The sequence below is a fragment of the Artemia franciscana genome, chromosome 4, assembly GCF_032884065.1.
Source record: "Artemia franciscana chromosome 4, ASM3288406v1, whole genome shotgun sequence".
Classification (NCBI taxonomy): Eukaryota; Metazoa; Arthropoda; class Branchiopoda; order Anostraca; family Artemiidae; genus Artemia; species Artemia franciscana.
The window spans coordinates 15,936,134-15,949,851 of record NC_088866.1 but is presented as its reverse complement, the minus strand read 5'-3'; the positions used below and the strand labels follow the sequence as shown (position 1 = coordinate 15,949,851).

Genomic DNA, 13,718 nt, shown 5'->3' with positions numbered 1-13,718 from the left:
TAATGTAAATTAGAAATAAAAGTAGTCCAAGGACAGAGCCCTGGTGGGACACATCAATATAGGCAAAATAGAAGAAGTATCATTAATCGAAACATACTAAGATATCCCTGGCAGATATGACCTTAACCATTCTAGTGGGACTCCATGCACCCCAAGTAAATATAGTTTAGACAAAAGAACATAGTGGTCAACATTTTATACATTTTAATGAATAAGATCTTGAAAGTTCTATTACACGATTTTCTTATATACAAAATCTGATAGTGGGTATCACTGTCCCACTCTTCCTTGACTTTGTCAAGCGTTTCTCGCCTTTACTAGAAATCGTACAAGTTTCTCAGGCTAATAAGCTTCTGATTGAGAATACCAAGCCTGGTAAAATTAATGTGATATATTAGAAATTTTCATAATCTTATTTAGAATCTTCCTAATTCTTTGGATGTATCAATTGATATAAAAACTCTATTTTTAAGAGTTATGGTTACTTTTTGCCGCGTCTCTCCTTACATACAGTTCGTTACCACGAACTATTTTATAATTAAACAAAACAGTTTTTATTTTAACTTAAAGTAAGAAGCGACATAAAAACTTAAAACGAACAGAAATTATTCCTTGTATAAAAGGTCCCTCCTCAACGCCTCATTCTTTACGCTAAAGTTCGACTCTGCCATAACTCTACTTTTAAAATTATAAAAACTTCAGTTTAAAGACCAGGGCTTGGAGGAGGGGGTAGCCCTTTTCATATGCTGAATAATTTCTTTTAAGTTTTATTGTCGTTTCTTGCTTTCTGTTAAAGGAAAACTTGTTTTATTTTTATTTTTGAAATTTTTTCAACTAATGCATGTTCGAATTTGGCTCACCGTACATGAAAATTAAAAATAGAATTTGCATATTAATTCTGGCGAACTTTCTCTCCATGTAAAATTTCCTCAGGAAAGTTTACCTCCAGAAAATACCCTTCCAATGTGAAAATCTTCCCGCATTAAATAACTAGTCATCCATCGAAAATACTTACCTCGAAAAATATATGTGTCAAACAGTTCGTGGTAACGAACTGTAGTAAGGAGCGACCCGGCTCAATAGTAACCAAAACTCTAAAAAATTGAAGTTTGATATCAATAGCTACATCAAAAGAATTGCATTTTAATGCTGATTTTAAATATATAAGTTTCATCAAGTTTAGTCTCATCCATCAAAAGTTACGAGCCTGAGAAAATTTGCCTTATTTTGGAAAATAGGCGGAAACACCCCCTAAAAGTCGTAGGATCTTAACGAAAATGACACCATCAGATTAACGTATCAGAGAAGTTTCATATAACCCTACTGTAGAAGTTTCAAGCTCCTATCTACAAAAATGTGGAATTTTGTATTTTTTGCCAGAAGACAAATCACGGGTGCGTGTTTATTTGTTTTTTTGTTGTTTTTGTTTTTTTTTCCAGGGGTCATCGTATCGACCAAGTGGTCCTAGAATTTCGCAAGAGGGCTCATTCTAACGGAAATGAAAAGTTCTAGTGCCCTTTTTAAGTGACCAAAAAAATTGGAGGGCATCTAGGCCCCCTCCAACGCTCATTTTATCCCAAAGTCAACGAATAAAAATTTTTAGATAGCCATTTTGTTAAGAATAGTCGAAAACCATAATAACTATGTCTTTGGGGATGACTTACTCCCCCACAATCCCCGGGGGAGGGGCTACAAGTTACAAACTTTGACCAGTGTTTACATATAGTAATGGTTATTGGGAAGTGTACAGACGTTTTCAGGGGGATTTTATTTTGTTTGGGGGTGGGGCTGAGGAGAGGGGGCTATGTTGGAGGATCTTTCCTTGGAGGAATCTGTCATGGGGGAAGAAAAATTCAATGAAAAGGGCGCAGGATTCTCTAGCATTACTATAAGAAAACAATGAAAAATAAAGATGAAAACGGTTTTTCAAATGAAAGGAAGAAGTAGCATTGAAACTTAAAACGAACAGAGATTATTCCGCATATGAGGGGTTCTAAAAATACTTTAGCATAAAGAGCGAGGTATTTAGGAGGAGATAAATACCTTGCTCTTTATGCTAAAGTATTTTTAGTAATTTCAACTATTTATTCTACGGCCTTTCTGATTCAGGGGTCATTCTTAGAGAATTGGGACAAAACTTACGATTTAGTGTAAAGAGCGAGGTATTAACGAGGGTACAAACCCCTTCGTATACATAATAAAAATATAAGGTTATGAAAGTTTGTTACGTAAGTTAATTCTTAAGTTACGTATATTTTTTACTAATAAAACGTTCGTTAAAAATTAAAAGTTCTAGTTGCCTTTTTAAGTAACAAAAAAATTGGAGGGCAACTAGGCCTCCTTCTCCACCCCTTATTTCTCAAAATCGTCTGATCAAAACTAAGAGAAAGTCATTTAGCCAAAAAAAGAATTAATATACAAATTTCATTTTAATAATTTATGTGCGGAGCCAAAACCAAACATGCATTAATTCAAAAACGTTCAGAAATTAAATAAAAAAAACTAATTTTTTTAGCTGAAAGTAAGGAGCGACATTAAAACTTAAAACGAACAGAAATTACTCCGTATATGAAATGGGTTGTCCCCTCCGCAATCCCTTGCTCTTTACGCTAAAGTTTGACTCTTTGCCACAATTCTACTTTTTAAAACAATTAAAAGCTTTAGCGTAAAGAGCGAGGGATTGCGGATGGAACAACCCATTTCATATGGGGAGTAATTTCTGTTCGTTTTAAGTTTTAATGTCGCTCCTTACTTTCAGCTAAAAAAATTAGTTTTTTTTATTTAATACTTCCCAATAACCAATTAAATATGTTAACAATAGGCAAATCTCAAAGCTTTTAGCATTCAAAGCTTTGTTCCTCGTGGATATTAAATCTTTCGACTATTTTAAACCCAAAATTCTTTATTTCAATTTTTGTATCACAAAAACTTTGCCTAGGATGGAGGCAAGCTGATAGCGGAGAGGGATGTGGGAGGGAGGATAGACAATTTTTGCTTTCCCATCAAAGGATCTCTCTCCAGAGTTTCTTGATCACCTGTTTGATACAATCACCTCCGGGGAAAAATACGTAGAATTACACATTTATCTATATTTGATCATAAAACTTCTACAGTAGAGTTTTCTGATATGCTTAATTTCATTGTTGGATTTTAATTACGACTCCAAGATTTTTGGAGATGATTCTCCCCCTAGTTAGAAAATTAGGCAAAATTCTTGGGCTCTGTTAATACTTATATGAGGAGGGGGGGTGTCCCCTCATCAATTCCTCGCTCTACCCGCTACAGTTCTAATCTTGTCCCAATTCTTTAAGAATGACTCCTAAAAAACAAAGGCCATTTCATTAGAGCAAACAGTTCTTTCAAAAGTACTAAAAAAAATTTTATCGTAAATAGCAAGGTATTGATAAGGGGGTGATCTCCATCATATACATAATGGTTTCTGTTCGTTTTAAGTTTAATGTTTCTCCGTTCTTCGAAAAAAAACTTTTTTTTCGAACAAACTTTGTTTAATTAATGTCTGATTTTTTTTTTAACTGGGTAATTCGGCTCATCCTCCGTTGAAAATTTTCTTCCCCCATGGAAAATTTATTCGTGCAAAGATTCTTCTCCCCCTGAAAATGTTTGTATGCATCTTAATAACCAATACTATATGCAAACAATGGTCAAATTTCCTAACTTGCGGGCCTTTCCCTGGGAAAAGGTGGGGGAGGGGGTTTGTAACTCGAAGACATAGTTTTTTTCGAATAGATTGGAAAAAATGGCTAATACTACTACCACTTTTAATATTGCTTAAACTACTACTTCTATTCCAAGTACTTGTGATTTTAATTTTCATCTTTAAAATTTCTATTTTAAACATGAAAGTTTTAAGAAGTATATGGCTATACTGGTTATCAGAAGGACATATCAATATTATAGCAATGGCTAGTTGTATTAAGTTGAGCACTAATACTACTCCTGTGACTACTATCACAACTATACCTAAGGGTATGAGGATGAAAGGTTCAGAGAGTTTTTAGGGGGGAAGGTAAGCTGAATCACAACACGCCACCTATATGCTGGTTGTCAAAAGGGAACGTCGGCTATATCTTAGGAACAGTTTTGTTGATGAAACTAAAACTTACAAGGCTTATTGTGGGGGATACTGAACTAACCGAATTTGCATCCATGTATGGAAAAAGTTCCAAGGCTGGCACTAGTGGAATTTGACAGAATTTCAAAAATTGTCAAATCTGCCAACAAATTTCACAGGGCCATGAACAATGCCAAGTAGTATTGCTACTATGCTATCCCACCTTTTCCTTGACAGTGCATCATAATACTACTTCTTTTACTCCTACAGCTACTCCTGCTTATAATATTATTATTACTGCTACAACTACTATCAAACAGTTCGTGGTAACGAAGAAAATTTTTTTTTACCAAGAGTTACATCAAAAGAATCGCATTTTTATGCTGATTTTAAATATATAATAATCAATTTTCGTCAAGTTTAGTATTACCTGGGTCTGAAAAAATTTACCGTAATTTATAAAATAGGAGGAAACACCCCCTAAAAGTCATAGAATCTTAACGAAAATAACACCGTCAGATTCAGCGCATCAGAGAACCATACCATAGAAGTTTCAAGTTCCTATCTACAAAAATCTGGAATTTTGAATTTTTTGCCAGAAGACAGATCACGGATTCGTGTTTATTTGTTGTTGTTTTTTTTTTTTTTTTTTTTTTTTTCAGGTCCTCTCCCACGTTCATTTTTTCCCAAAGTCATTGAATCAAATTTTGAGATAGCCATTTTGTTCAGCATAGTTGAAAAATCGAATAACTGTCTTTGGGGACGACTTAATGCCCCAAAAGTGCCAAGGGAGGGACTGCAAGTTGCAAACTTTCAGCATTGTTTACACATGGCAATAGTTATTGGGAACTGTGCAGACGTTTTAAGGTGGAATTTTATGCATTGGGGTGGGCGTGGGTCGGGGGAGGAGGTTCCGTGGGAGGATCTTCCCGTGGAGAAATTTTAGTGATTCTAGTGATCCAGTGATTATAGAGATTCAGAGGTCATTCTTAAAGAATTGGGACAAAATTAAAGGTTTAGCGTAAAGAGCGAGGTATTGATGAGGGGGCCAACCCCTTCGTATGTGTGATAAAAATATACAAATATAGATACGCCCCACTCTTTACGCTAAAGTTTGACTCTTTCTCTTAACTTTACTGTATAAAACAGTTAACAACTTTAGCGTAAAGAGTGGGGCGTTGAGGAGGAAGCCACTTTCATATACGGAGTAATTTCTGTTCGTTTTAAGTCTTAATGTCGCTCCTTACTTTCAGTTAAAAAGCCTGTTTCTTTCATTTAATTTCTGAACGTTTTTGAATTAATGCATGTTTTAATTTTGGCTCTCCGCATATAAATAATTAAAACGAAATTTGCATTTTTTTTTTTGCCAAATGGCCTTCTCATAGTTTTAATTGGAATATTTTGAGAAAAAAAGAAGTGGGGGAGGTGGACTAGATGCCCTCCATTTTTTGATACTTAAAAAGGCAACTAGAACTTTTAATTTTATGCGAACGTTTTCATTCGTAAAAAATATACGTAACTTACGAATTAACTTACGTAACGAACTTCTATATTGGTATGTTTTTTATTACGTATATGAGGGGCTCACTCCCTCGTCAATACCTGGCTCTTTACACTAAAGCTTAAATTTTTCCTTTTTTTTTAGGGGTGATCTTATCGACCCGGTGGTCCTAGAATGTTAAAAGAGGGCTCATTCTAACGGGAATTAAAAGTTCTAGTGCCCTTTTTAAGTGACCATCAAAATTGAAGAACACCTAGGCCTCCTCCCCCGCTCATTTTTCCCCTAAGTTACCGGATCAAAATTCTGAGATAGCCATTTTATTCATCATAGTTGAAAATCCTAACAACTATGTCTTTGGGGACGACTGACTCCCCCACAGTCCCCGTAGGAGGGGCTGCAAGTTACAAACTTTGACCAGTATTTACATATTGTAATGGCTATTGGGAAGTGTGCAGACGTTTTCAGGGATTTTTTTGTTTGTTTTTTGGTGGAGTGGGGGAGAAGTTGGGGGGGTTACGTGGGAGGATCTTTCCATAGAGGAATTTGTCATGAGGGAAGAGAATTTCAATGAAAGGGGTGCAGGATTTTCTAGCATTATTAAAAAAAATTAAAAAATAAATATGGAAAGCTTTTTTAACTGAAAGTAAGGAGCAGCATTTAAACTTAAAACGAACAGAAATTATGCATATGAGGGGTTCACCTCCTCGTAATACTTCTCTCTTTACGCTAAAGTATTTTTAGTAATTTCAACTATTTATTCTACGGCCTTTGTGATTCAGGGGTCACTCTTAAGGAATTGGGACAAAATATTAAGCATTTTTGTAAAGAGAGGAGTATTGACGAGGGGGTAAACTCCCTCATATGCGTAATAAAACATACGAATATAGAAGTTTGTTACATAAGTTAATTCGTAAATTACGTAGATTTTTTACTAATGAAAACGTTCTTTAAAAATTAAAAGTTTTAGTTGCCTTTTTAAGTCATCAAAAAATTGGAGGGCAACTAGGCCTCCTTTCCCGCTCCTTTTCTTCCCAAAATCTTTCGATTAAAACTATGAGAAAGCCATTTAGCCAAAAAAAATTAATATACAAATTTCATTTTAATTATGTATGTGCGGAGAGCCAAAATCAAAACATGCATTAATTCAAAAACGTTCAGAAAGTAAATTTTAAAAAAAAGTTGTTTTTAAACTGAAAGTAAGGAGCTACATTAAAACTTCTAACGAACTGAAATTATTCCGTATATGAAAGGGACTTTTCCTCCTCAACGCCTCGCTCTTTACGCTAAAGTTTTTACTTTTTTAGAAAGTAGTGTTAAGAGAAAGAGTCAAACTTTGGTGTAAAGAGCGGGGCGTTGAGGAGGAAAAGCCCCTTTCATATACGGAGTAATTTCTGTTTTCTCACAATTTTATTATCACAGTGAAATTTATCACACTGAAAATGTTATATGTTCCTAGCTTTTATGACCTTTACTAACACACACTCATTTTTCAGGAGCGTCAACGTGCATGTAAAAAAACACCAATGAGCGGTGCCGACATCCACTTGTAAGCAGCTATCCACGAGCTCTTGATATACCAAGCAGACAGTATGTTTACAAGGTATCATAAAGATATTTTGGTAAAAATGCAGTATCATTACATTAATTTAGCTGAAATATCACTCAGGAATAAACGGCTGTTTGCCTATTGGAAAGCAATGATTTAATTAGTTTCAGCTGTTCCTTGGAAAGGTATCTCTTGACCATATGAAAAGCCAAATCATGTGTCAAATCAGTATTTTTTTGTATAGAATTATGCCTTTAAATACAGCCCCCCCCCCCCAAAAAAAAAACAACAACTTTAGGCTATCTGTTGTCCCAATTTTCCACCTCGCTTAACTCCTCAGATGTGACTCGAATAACTTAAATATAATTTCAGCCAATCGGTTCCTTCATAGCTTGTGCAGCTGTCACATTCTCTCAAAGAGTAACTAAAACTTAAATTTGGTCCGAAAATCGTTCCTTTGTTATCAAAATTCATAAAAAAAAATTACATATTTTTTTTCAATTGAAAGGAAAGAGCATTATTAAAATCTAAAACTAACAGAAAGTGGTCAATATAGGAAAGGAGCTGTTGCTTCCTCATCCCCTGCTGTTTACACTAATGTTCTTTAAAAATACTTCTCATTTAAGTTCAACGGCTCTTGTGTATATGCAGCCTTTTTTAAAGAATTTTGACGAAAATTCAAACTTTAGAATATAGGGACAGTCCCTCTCATATGCGGAATAAATTTTGTTTATTTTAAGTTTTAACGGTCTTTGAAAAACTACCATTCCCAGGAAAAAAAAATTCCCAAAAGCTCCTCCTAACTAGAAATCCCCTCCGCATATTAAAATTGTTTTCTTTTTTCTCAGTCGCTATTCAGCTAAATCATTCCTCATAGTTCACCACCACGTAACTGTTTGACTAAGGGTCTAGTTCAGATCCAGATCTGCAATACTGGATTTCATTATTTCTGTGTCTTTGCTGCAAGACATTTCTATGCATTAATTTTGCTACAATTTGTTTTCTTGTGCTCAACAAAAATCCCCAAGATCTGTTGAATGACTCCTAACCAGCTTCAGGGTGGTGTCAAATCACTCAAGTCTGGTTAAAATACAAAGTAAATCTACCTGAAATTTCTACTTTCTAATATGACAGAGTTAAAAGGGAAACCCTTAAAATTGTCATCTTATATTTTCATTATGCTAAAATTTCGTGTAAAGATGTCATTTTATGCAACTACATAATGCTTTATCCATCTAGATCTTATTAAGTTATATGGTAAAAATTTTACAGCTCTAAACCTTTTCAAATTTTACGGAACTCACTCAAAAACTGTTTTATTGGTGAAAAGTTGATTTGATATCTTGATCCATGCTGTTGTCAACAAAAGAAAAGAAAAATTAAATTCTTAAATTAACTCTGGCTTCACAGCAATCTACCTAAATGAATTTTGTCGGATCATTGTTTTCAAATTCATAAACTATTTCGACGTTGCGGCCAAATTTTTTTCTTTTTAACATGGAAATGCAAGGTTGGGCGCCAGGCTTGCTGCTTGTCTCCATAAAAAAAAGTCCCAGCTTTGACACCAACATCACTAGCAAGGACTCAGGAGAATCTTAATTTTAGTATCCTTTTTCTTTGTTGGATTCATTTTTTACTCTTAAGAAGCGGATAATTTCAATAGAGAAATATTGTTTTAAAAGTGACTATCAATACTAGCAGATTTCCAAATACTTTCCTTAAAATCCCCTTTTATGCCTAATCAGTTTCAGTGTACAAATGCTTAGCCTAGTATTTCAATCCTCAATTCTTCTTAATTTTGAAATTACATCCTTCAATCTCAGATTGGATTGAGCAAACATGAAAGATTGAAATGTGAGAATATTTCGGCTCACAATAGTCTCGGTTATGCACATGATATTTCTTTATTTATTTTATTTTTATCGATAAGGGCTGATCATAGGCAGCACAATCGAACTGTATAAACAAAGACTGGTATGTAAAATGTTAATTTTTTTCTGACCAAGGCGCTTCCTATAGTTGTTATAGAAACTTCGAAAAGGGTTCATTTGTTTGTAAATTAAAATTTCCAGTGCCTTTTTCAGAAGTCAAAAGTGATTATTGTGGAGCCAAGCTCCATTCCCCTTCACCCACATAACCATAATTTCCTCAAAAATATCAAATTAAAACTTTGTGATAGCCATTTTGTTCGATATAGTAAAAAGGTCCAGGATTTCTATCCTTGAAGACAATCAAAGCTGAAAGTTATACTGGTTGCCCATTATTAACATATGAGGTTTTATGGAAGAGTTTCTTGTATAAACCTCGAACAGGGTCATTAGACTGGAAATCAGAAGTTCTATTTCCTTTTGAAGAGTAGAAATCAATCGGAAGGCAAACCCCCCGCCTCCTCTTTTCTCAAAATGTATCCAATCGAAATATTTGAAACAGGTTGGTTGTTCAAAAAAAAACAGAAAAAAACAGGTAGGTTGTTCAAAAAAAAACAAAAAAAACAGGTAGGTTGTTCAAAAACTAAAAAAAAATACATCAAAATTTTTCACTATTTAATTTTAATAAATGAGGAATTTTAAGGCTTTAAGGCATAAATAACAGTAAATGCATAGCAAACTGAAAATCTACGTTCTTTTGTTTTGTTTTCTTTTTTCAGTAAAGCGCAAAGTATGTTCTGGTCTTGTGAAGGTATGGGGGTTGTCAGTCCTATTCATGTTAATTTCTGCTTATTTTGAGTTTGGCCCGGTTACCTATTGCAATTTATGTTTGTTCCCAAGTTTCAATAATTTTTCATGGTGTTTTTGGGTAGTTTTAGGTTTGGAAGATTATTTGACTTTATTTCTGCTAATTTTTGGTTTAATGAAGCTCTTTAGTTTTCTTTGAAAAACTTATTTTGTGGAAAGTTTGTTTTTTAATTAATTTCTCTACAAGGCTAACGAGTGCCTTTAGTGAATTTACTTTTGCATAATCACCAACCTAATGAGAATTAGGGAGAATTCATGCTTCTCTTATGAAAAGCCTTCACACTAATATTTTTCTTATTGTACTCATTGCTCATGAAAATTACTGACAATTTACAGTTGACAATTGACTGTCAATAGCTCTTATTAAAAGATGTATTAGGCAATAATTGATAAGCCATTAGGGATTCGCAATTCATTAACTTTGAAGTAAATATGAGTTAACTTATACTTTCAACCCCTAACACATTATCTCACATCTATACTATTGTTTTCTTCTTTTAGGTGACCATTGGAAGCAAGGATATTTGAAAAAAAATACAACTTGATAAGGAGGATCCCCTGGATTTTGCCATAATCAGGAGTTTCAATGAACTTGCTCCTAATGGTAATGATTACTTTTTTGTATCACCATGCCCAGAACCAAATGGCACTTCTCACATGTTATTCTTGACTAAGGTCATGGGAAAGATCTTAGAAATGTAGGTTCTTGACCTAGATAGATTTGTCTAGGGGGAAATTTTATTGTTTTGCAGCACTTCCAACATAATATCAAATTATACAATAAAAACCAAGTGGAGGAATGAGAGTAAGACATTAAACTCTTAAAAGTAATTTCTATGTACATTTTTAAGTAAGTGGGGGATGGCAGGCACTCTGACAATTTTTAAATAGGCCACTGGAGGCAAAGTGACCCTACTTCACATTGGCTGTCAAATAAAACTTGCCCACCCACGAAATGTCATTGAATAACGCTCAGTCCATGCTTGGATTAAATAATGCTTCTTTTACCCAACTTCATTGGACATTGTCAACCTTTAGGAAGGCAAGGGAACCTGATATGATGACTTTTGAGGTTTGCAATAAGATTGAAGTGAAATGCCTTGCAAAACCTAATAGATCATATGTGGGATAATACTAATAGATTGATAAGATGGATTAAATAAGCATAAATTCTGATGAAGAGGGAGTAAAATGAATGTTTGGGAGGATTCATGGGATACTATTAGGTGACTAATAAGATTTATTGAGATAAGCAGGGAAAATGCTGATGATACTATGATGATTATTAATATAGCATATATATTGTACGATGGATAATTAATACAAGACACAACATACACATACATACCTAATCATGTGTGTATAGGAAGTGGTATTTTAAAGAGGAGCATGATCAGAAATATAACAATCAAAGTAGCTAAATTGCATACAATTCCAATCTATGGCCAGTTCTTGGTGATGAAATACTGAAGCAAATTATTAAATGAACTTGAAGTATCAACATGAAGTCTTTAATATGGTTCTTCTTTCTGACAATTTCACTGTGTATACATAGCACATAGCACACAATGTAATAGAATAATTTAAAGAGCCCCTACTGTCCCTAAATAAGTACTTCAATGTTAGTACCCAAAGTATTAAATAATACAGTTACTTAAATTATAAAAGGTGATGTACACAGATCAATTCCTTTTCAAACAGAAATGAGACAACTTTTCTGCAAATACATGCTGTTACCAGCTCTGATTGGAACACTCTCCTCCAAGGGATGTTTGAGGGTCAAACAGAAGGCTTACTATAGAATAGTTATAACTCTATTGATTCTTCCTCTTGCTTCAAAAAGAAACTGATTATGAACAATTGAAGCTGTAGATTTATGTTCAAAAATACACTTATTTTTATGTTCAAAAATAAACTTGGAACAAAGTCAATTTTTTTTGTGAGGGGGGGAGTAAATTAAGATGGAGCACAATAGGTAGTAGATGTTCCATAATGTAAATTACTGAGAGATAACTTTGGACAACATACTTTACCATAAGAACTATTTCCAAAAATTGTTTCATATATAAGTTTTGTATCATCTGTCCTGAAACCTTTGTGTGTTTAAGTACAAGTATCTCTGTGTGAAAGTATTTCAAAGGCATTAGATAAATAAGACACTTTATGCATACCTTAATCATTTTTCACTTGGTATGTCATATGTACATTTAAATCCAGGTTTGTGTTATCTTTTGGAACATGTAGCTATTTCAGACCCTCTATTTGAATCTTATCCATTTCAACCTAGAAATATGAAACTTGTCAGAGAAAGTTTCAAAAGTTTAAAATGGTTAAATTGATAGTAAAAATCGTTATCAATGCTCATTTTGATACCCAATAGTCAGTATACTTAACTTATGTGGAGTATGTTGAATGAACAATAATATAGAGAAGGAAACTTAATCCATTTACCTAGCCAGAATTGTCTACAAGTGTTGAAGAAGTAAATACCACTCTAAACTGTAGACAGAATATATTTCTAATTTATAATTTATATATTAAAAATTATTCTACAAAATTAACTTTGTATCTGTGCTAAAATAAGTACTTCAATGTATAATATGATTGTATTTAAATTGTTAAATTAAATAGTGGTTTAAATGTTAAACATTTTCAAGGTTTTTTTGGGAATAATATAACCTATAATGCCATCATTCCTGTATATCTTTTTTTTCTATTCCTTTTTCTTTGATAGTAAATTTAAGTTATTTGATGAGCATTAAGGAAGATAATGAGCTATAGTGCATCTGGATTCAATTTTGAACCAACTACTATAATGAAATTCTAGCTTAAGTAACCTGTATTCAGCAAAGCCATATCTAATAACCTTTAAAAGGGATTTTAGTTTAATCTAATTATATTTTCAAAAGCAGAAGTCCCAGACAAGCAAACTCAAATAAAAGTGAATGAAATCTTTTTTTCACCTAAATTAAAACATGATAAGCCAGGTGAGATCTATCATCTGTATTCAATGAAACTCAAATAGACCATATAAATGTGTTAAAACAGCTATAAATTTTGAATTTTTCTATTACTCATCTTGGTGCAAGGTAATGTATGCATTTTTATGCTGATTCCAAATATAGCCTAGCAATTGCTAACCTTACAGAGACACCCCAGCCCTCGTAATAGGGTCAAATATAGCCCTGTAGCTATAAATATACACAAAATTGGATTGAAACAGAACATATTTTACTGTTATTGAGGAATCAGCACAAAAATAAAATTTAAATCAAATTATCAAGCTGAGTTTTGCATATAGCCTAGGACAATACCTTGCACCATGAGGAGATGGGTACATTTGCCATGGTTATAATGAGTTTATTTGGAGTAAGCATTGGCTAAGAGATTTACCGCAAAACCATGAATGAGACCCTCATCAAACTGTACAGATTAATAGCGACACTAGTCTCCAAGGATTTTTTTTTTCAAAAGGTATATTAACCTAAGCATATATTGGACCTTCTACAAATTTTCCCAATAAATTCTTGTTGCTGTTGTTTAGTTGACGTTAAAATTCTTTGACCGTGTCCGAAATCTTATTTCACAAAGAATGCATCTGGATGCAGGCAGTGTTGCCACTTTGTCAGCGTAAAAAAACACCCTGGGATTTTCAAAATAAGCCCGAACAAGCCCCAAACAATTTTATCGAAATAATCTACTTTTGAGACTTCACTTTATAGTGAGCGTGTCCGAAAGCTTGTTCCACGGAGAATGCTACTACTGGATGCAACGTTAATGCTGAATTTTCAGTCCGAAAGCTATTCTCATCGTTTTTTCTTTAAACTTCAGGAAGAGTCGTAATTTTGTTTATCTCACCTCAAC

The 13,718-nt window shown here is 33.6% G+C and overlaps 1 protein-coding gene across 3 annotated transcripts in view; it reads right to left on the bottom strand.

The window, feature by feature from the left end:
- The window catches only part of LOC136026053 (nucleoprotein TPR-like), a 118,428-nt gene extending 104,988 nt beyond the window's left edge, over positions 1 to 13,440 (bottom strand). For 2 of the 3 annotated variants that reach the window (XM_065702232.1, XM_065702234.1), the window contains exons 1-2: positions 13,339 to 13,440; positions 12,026 to 12,137 (exon numbers count right to left, since the gene is read on the bottom strand). The gene's annotated coding sequence lies outside the window, so the exon portion shown is untranslated. The remainder of the gene's footprint in view (positions 1 to 12,025; positions 12,138 to 13,338) is intronic. The other variant, XM_065702235.1, reaches the window with a different exon arrangement.
- Positions 13,441 to 13,718: the final 278 nt, after the last annotated feature.